Below are 7,542 nucleotides of genomic sequence, written 5' to 3' on the forward strand. Positions count from 1 at the left end.
CTGGAACCGATTCATGTCGCTTCCGCGTTCCCAGTCCGTCGGTTCCGGTAATTTCTGCAAGTTTTTAATAAAGAGCTGGTTCCGTGATGTGGGAGCTCGGGGAATGGTAATCTCCTTTTGGTACCGTGGTGGTTTAGGGTTTTAAACTAGTCTCGGCTTTACTGGTACCGTGGTACTGGAATCTTGCACGGTGGCCATTGTTTGCCAAGCCCGCAACATTCTTGATGTAGTAATTCTAGTCTAGCGCTGCTCTGCTCCTATCTGTTCCTGTCTGCATTATGATGTTTTATTTTACCCTAGGGATACAAGTAATGTTTCTGATGCTCTCCTGCTGCTGCAGTTGGCTCATGTTTCTGATTTGATATGCAGATATGGAAGAGGTGGAGAATAGAAGCAAGCGGAAATCGGCCGAGCTGGATTCGGAAGACAATTCCACTGCTGCTGTTCCGGATGGGCAGCAGCCGCCCCAGCCTGGCTCGGCTGCCAAGCGTCCGAACCTCGCCCGGTCGTGCATCCATGAAGTCGCGGTCCCGAACGGCTACGACTTGGCCAAGGATGAGGCTGTAAACGGGACCCTTTCAAATCCCGTGTTCAACGGGGAGATGGCCAAGACGTACCCATTTCAGCTCGACCCCTTCCAGAGCGTCTCCATCGCGTGCTTGGAGCGCAACGAGTCTATCTTGGTCTCGGCTCACACCTCTGCGGGGAAAACAGCCATTGCTGAGTACGCGATCGCAATGTCGTTCAGGGACAAGCAGAGGGTCATATACACCTCTCCGCTGAAGGCTCTCAGCAATCAGAAGTACAGGGAGCTTAGCCAGGAGTTTTCTGATGTTGGGTTGATGACTGGTGATGTCACGCTTCAGCCAAATGCCACTTGCCTGGTCATGACCACGGAGATCCTCAGGGCCATGCTTTATAGGGGCTCCGAGGTGATCAAGGAGGTTGGTTGGGTTATATTTGATGAGATCCACTACATGAAGGATCGTGAGAGAGGCGTTGTGTGGGAAGAGAGTATTGTCTTCCTCCCCCCTGCCATCAAGATGGTCTTTCTGTCTGCTACCATGTCCAATGCAACCGAGTTTGCTGAGTGGATATGCAACCTGCACAAGCAGCCTTGTCACGTGGTGTACACAGACTTCAGGCCCACACCGTTACAGCACTATGTCTTCCCGATAGGTGGGTCTGGTCTCTACCTCGTAGTGGATGAAAATGGTCAGTTCAGGGAGGATAATTTTCTAAAGCTTCAAGACACATTTGCAAAGCAACCTAGTCAACCAGATGGGAGGAAGGGTGGTGGACCTAAAGCTAGTGGTCGAATAGCAAAAGGTGGAAATGCTTCTGGAACTTCTGACATATACAGAATTGTCAAGGTAGGGCGACATGAATTCTGGCCTTATTGTACTTCCTAAATTTACAAACACTAGATTGTTTATGCTTCTTCAAGGTGCATGCTGTTTGTAAATTTACCTCCTACTAGGTTAGAAAACTAGGCCATGTCTCACTTGTGGATGTTTTATTTGCTGATGTTTTCGTATACTTAGGCTTAATTTATTTCTGTCATATCTCGCTTAATTTTGATTAATGCCAATATGCAGATGATTATGGAGCGCAAGTTTCAACCAGTCATAATTTTCAGCTTTAGCAGAAGAGAATGTGAGCACCATGCGATGTCAATGTCAAAACTTGATTTCAACACTGAAGAAGAAAAGGATAACATCGATCAGGTTTTCCGTAGTGCTATTCTCTGTTTGAGCGAGGAAGATAGAGGTTTACCTGCTATAGAGTTGATGTTGCCTCTTCTTAAACGAGGTATTGCAGTACACCATTCTGGGTTGCTTCCAATAATTAAGGAGCTGGTTGAATTGCTCTTCCAAGAAGGTCTTGTGAAAGCTCTCTTTGCTACAGAGACGGTGTGCCCTTTGACCTGATCATCCTGCTTGATCTTAAACTTTTTTGTCCCTTTACATGTTGCATACATCTCAAAGGGACTTTTAGTTGGCAGAGAACTATTGTTTTATACTATCGAGTATGCATCTTACACTCAGTAGGAGCAGCATTTCATTAATACATGATTGTTTTTCCCAGTTTGCCATGGGGCTGAACATGCCTGCAAAAACAGTTGTCTTCACATCTGTCAAAAAATGGGATGGTGATAGTAACCGTTATATTGGTTCTGGAGAATATATACAGGTAAATCTGATATGATGTGAAGTCAGGCATATAGGTTTTAGTAGGTGAAATAGAATGTACAGGCCCTTCTTACTGTGAATTTGTATTCATTTGTAGATGAGTGGAAGAGCTGGTCGCCGTGGCAAGGATGAACGTGGCATTTGTGTTATAATGATAGATGAGAAGGTAAGGCTCTGCAGTCTTACCTTGCAACTAGCTTTTTTTCTTAATAAATTTTAAGAGCACGCCGATCATGCAAGGAGGTTCGGTTTCTTGTTGTTGACAAGAAACCTAGTGGACACTTTTAAAATAAATTTAATAATTTGATCAAATGCATCCATTCATTTTGCTCTGTTGAAGTTCTCCCAAGAGATATCTTTCCATAGTCATGCTTAACTTTGCTTCTCAATAGTTATGCAAATTTAATTTGTTCGAATCAGCCTCCTTGCACAATAAAAATCAAGGGAATGGCTGCCTAGAAATACCCTTCCCCAGACCCCACAGTGTGTGGGAGCTTTCAGCACTGGGTAGGTGTGTCAACATTCATTTTATGCCATTGAGACTGTCATCCAAGACTTTTACTTTGTTCCATATTCATGCTTGAATTGTAAAGACTTATTTTGTAAGCCATGATTCTTGCAACTTAGATACACTATAAGTGTTTGTTTTGTACTCAAGTGCTTCCTTTAGTTTGACTTGTAATAATTGGTCTTAACATGAGTTAATTTTGCAGATGGAAATGAGTGTTATCAAGGACATGGTGTTAGGTAAACCAGCACCTCTCATCAGTACTTTCCGACTGAGCTACTACACTATTCTGAATTTACTGAGTCGTGCTGAGGGCCAATTTACTGCTGAACATGTCATCCGGAATTCTTTCCACCAGTTTCAGTATGAAAAGGTTTGTTTCAGGACCTTATGTAGATGCCTCTCCTAACATGTCGCTGGGAATGTAACAGATTAGCTTCCCTTGCTTTTCAGGCATTACCTGAAGTGGTTCAAAAGATTACAAGGTTGGAAAATGAAGCTAGCCTGCTGGACTCCTCTGGAGAGGTATGCTATTTTGATTGCAGTATACATTATTGTTCTTCTGTTTGATTAACAGTCTTAACACTTCTCCCTGTACAGAATGATCTTGCTGAATATCACAAATTAGTGCTTGATATATCTGAACTTGAGAAGAAAATCATGTCTGAGATGATAAGACCAGAAAGAGCTTTGTTATATTTGGTTCCTGGAAGGCTGGTATGTAACTCCATTTCTCATAGGGTCCTGTTCTTGCTTGAGGATGAGATGTACATCTTCATCAGTTATAACTCTTGTATTTGACTGTTAAGAAACAGCACCACAGCAAGAATACCGTATCTACTTCTGTTCACCATTTTTTTAAAATTAAATGTTGCTTTGTAATGATTTATGATATGGGTTTTGTAAAATTTACACAAATTCCCTTGTACTGAGCAATTTGCATCATGGCAGGTTAAGGTGAGGGATGGTTCAACAGATTGGGGATGGGGTGTTGTTGTAAATGTTGTGAAGAAACCTGCAACATCTACTACTCTCCCCCTGCATTAAGTGCATCTCGTGGTAATAACTATATAGTGGATACCTTGCTTCATTGTTCTTCTAGTTCGAATGAGAATGGATCACGTTCAAAGCCATGCCCACCTCGCGCTGGGGAGAAGGGAGAGATGCATGTGGTGAGTTGAAGCTTGTGACAATGGGTTTTATTTTGGTGGCATATCTTCAGTTCGCTGGACTGTCATTTTATGATGGTCAAAAATTACTTTTGACTAATGTTGAGGTTTTTGCAGGTGCCTGTACCATTACCTTTAGTATCTGGTCTAAGCAGCGTTAGAATCAACATTCCATCTGATCTACGACCACCTGAAGCAAGACAAAATATACTTTCTGCAGTTCAAGAACTAGGAAAGCGTTACCCCCAAGGGCTTCCAAAGCTACATCCAATTACAGTGAACATTCTTACACGATGACTCTTTTTAAGCTGATGTTAAATTTGCATGGCAGACATCATTTTTTTCTTCTTACATAATGTCTTTTTATAACTTGTTTTAGTTTTGCATGGAAAGTATCATTTTCGTTTACTGAGACTGAAAATTGAAAATATGAGAACTCAAATATATCTCGTCAGGATTTAGATGTACCTGAGCCAGCTCTTCAGATGAGATATGGCATATCTGTTTTTCCTCAATACTGTCAAGCTTCATGCACTAACCAACTATTTCAAAAGACCGATCTGATGAAAAGGGCTAGGCAATCCACTTATACACTTCAACAAATACATCATCCATCATGATACACAGGCAGAGAAAACAAATGCTATAGCTGAAATACTGATATGATCTTCACCTGTTTATTTATTATATCACATGTTTGCAAAACTCAATGTTCTCTCTTGATCTACCTTATGTTAGCATTTCTTCCTTGGAGCATCATTTCCTAAATATATCATCTGGGATCCTTAAGCAATCTTTCTGAATCCTTCTGTCATTTTCTACATTTTGAGAATCTGATATTATCTGGTATAATTAATAGGACATGGGTATTGAAGAACCTGATTTAGTTGACGTGGTTCATAAACTTGAGGTTCTCGAGCAGAAACTAGATTCTCACCCACTACATAAGGTATTGCCTTGTACCTTTCAATTAAGAAATCTCCAGTGCCTTTTTTACTCAGACCCACTTTTTAATGCTATTTTGTGTCTTAGTCTGATCAAAGTGACCAGCAACTGTCATGGTACCAAAAAAAGCTGAACTGAATCATGAAATTCAACAACTAAAGTCAAAGATGCGGGATTCACAGGTTGGTTGAATTTTGTGTACTTGATCCTCTTTAAACAGCTTGAATGTGTTCTTACATTCTCCTCCATTCAGCTACAAAAATTTAGAGATGAACTAAAGAACCGGTCTCGCGTTCTAAAAATGCTGGGTCACATTGATGCGGATGGTGTTCTCCAGTTAAAGGGACGTGCTGCCTGCTTAATTGACACTGGGGATGAGCTGCTTATCACTGAACTTATGTTTAATGGTACCTTTTTAATATGATTATTATGTCTTACGATTTTTTTGTTAAGTTTATATTCAGTGCTGCATTAATTTGTCTATGCGACTAGGTACATTTAATGACCTGGATCATCATCAAGTTGCTTCCGTGGTTAGCTGTTTTGTACCGTGTGAGAAGTCTAGTGAGCAAATACGCCTGAGAAATGAGCTTTCTAAGCCAATGACACAACTCCAAGAGGCTGCAAGAAAAATAGCTGAGGTGCATACTTGTATCAATCACACTGTTTTGCCATCTTCTCAGTCTCTATACTTGATTGGGTTCTCTGATGTCTTGTTCTTGTTTTAGGTACAACGGGAATGCAAATTGGATGTAAATGTGGAGGAATACGTTGAATCAACTTGTAAACCCTACCTGATGGATGTCATATACTCCTGGTCAAAGGTTGGTCAGCCTATGCAGTTCATGATAGAGATCTCTTTTCCCCTGGTTTGATGGGGAATATCTTATTTCCAATTGTGACATTTGATCTTATTATGTATAATCTTCCCATCAGATGCAATTTCATTACCCATATGTTGATTTGTGATTATTTTTCCACACAGGGCTCCACCTTTGGAGAGGTCATAGAAATGACTGACATTTTTGAAGGAAGCATCATACGGCTAGTTAGGAGGTTGGATGAATTTCTGAATCAGGTAGACCAACTGTACCCAGCTCCCTGAATTGCACCATATTCCACCTGTTGCTTCCCGCCATTAGTACCTAAATCACTTGGACAATCAGAACGTTTGCCTTTGATTACATTGTGCTTTTGAATACGAATTTATCTTCCTTTGATTATCCCATTTGGCTCATTTTGCTTTTGGATACAAAATTGTCTGCCTTTGATCATCCTGTTTGGCTTCTATGGAAAATGTCCATTAAAGTTTCAAATCAACATTATTTACTCTCATTGTGGCATGACAAAATATTAAGTGCAAGTTGAGAGTCTAGCTGGAATCATTTCGTGACTCGGTGCACTCAAGAATAGTTTAACCAACTTCAATTGTTTTACTGCGTGATGACACAACTTGCTTGGCAAAGTAAATAAGTGGTATTTATTCACATGTAATGGTGACTTAAGTCCCTGCTGTTACGAGGAAATGTAGTTTGATATGTAAAAAACGTTTCCTCCTCCTTTATTATCTCCGTATATATGAATTGTGATTGACATCCACTCTATTCTACGCCCTTTTATGCATGCCCACCACTTCCTTTGCCTGTTCCAGTGTCTGTAAATAGTTGTCAAAATCAAACTCCGCCTTGTTTTCCTTTTCGAACCAACTGACTGTGTGATTCTGTTTCCAGCTAAAAGCTGCTGCTGAAGCTGTTGGGGAGGTGAACCTTGAGAACAAGTTCGGATTGGCAAGCGAGAGCCTACGCCGGGGTATCATGTTTGCCAACTCGTTGTATCTGTGATGAGTGTAGCTCCAGCAGCTGTAACATATATGTTAGCAGACCAAATCTACCCGCCTCTTTATTTTTGACATGGCTTCTAGCCTGGTAACCCTAATCTGTCAGGAGTGTTGGTTGTATCCTGGTAACCCCTAGGCTGCAGGCGTTCCATCAGAAGATTGAAAGCCATCTGTTATAATACATCAGTTTATCTATGATTCATACATGTACACGTTAGCAGGTGGTGCTAACATTTTTGTGAGCCGTCTGAGTCTGAAATGGTGCGAAAGTTTTATCATACCTGTCCTGTTCTAGACATCATTTTATGATGACGTGCATTTGGATTTGTTGTTTATCAAGCAGTTCGCTCTAGGTTGCCATGGCGTGTGTTGTGAAATCTAGTTGGTCACTGAACCATTAAGCAGCTATATATATCTATTTGCTGTTATGTCTCTGGAGATGATGCAAAGGGTTATAGGGCGTGTATGTTTTATAGTCGCATGTTGTTAATTTTTGTGATAGTTGTTACAATATATTAGCAGCTAGCCCCATTTGTAAGAAAATCATACTTTGGCCTGTCACAACTTGATAGAAAAAGGGGCCAAATTTATGTGGGAAACATAAAACCCTCGCAGACGAGATGGCCTCCAGCGGCAAAAAGAAAAAAAGAAGGGGGAAAAGAAGAAGAAACGGAGGAGGAATTGATGGTGTCCTACATCCACGCATGCCTAGACGCCATCATACATCGACTGTCTCAACCATATGGCTTTTTTTTTTCTTTTCTTTTTGAACGGGAGAGACCCCGAAAGGGTTGGGAAACTTGTATTAGTCAAAGCCGTCGGTACATAGTACAAGCATAGTTAAAAAAACCGAACCGGTGATCGAACCTGTGAGGTGGTTGGTTTGCTGGT

General features: G+C 41.1%; 1 pseudogene; it reads left to right on the plus strand.

The window, feature by feature from the left end:
- Positions 1-371: 371 nt before the first annotated feature.
- On the plus strand, positions 372-6,778 carry LOC124661419 (annotated as a pseudogene).
- Positions 6,779-7,542: the final 764 nt, after the last annotated feature.

Source organism: Lolium rigidum, chromosome 6, assembly GCF_022539505.1.
Source record: "Lolium rigidum isolate FL_2022 chromosome 6, APGP_CSIRO_Lrig_0.1, whole genome shotgun sequence".
NCBI lineage: Eukaryota > Viridiplantae > Streptophyta > Magnoliopsida > Poales > Poaceae > Lolium > Lolium rigidum.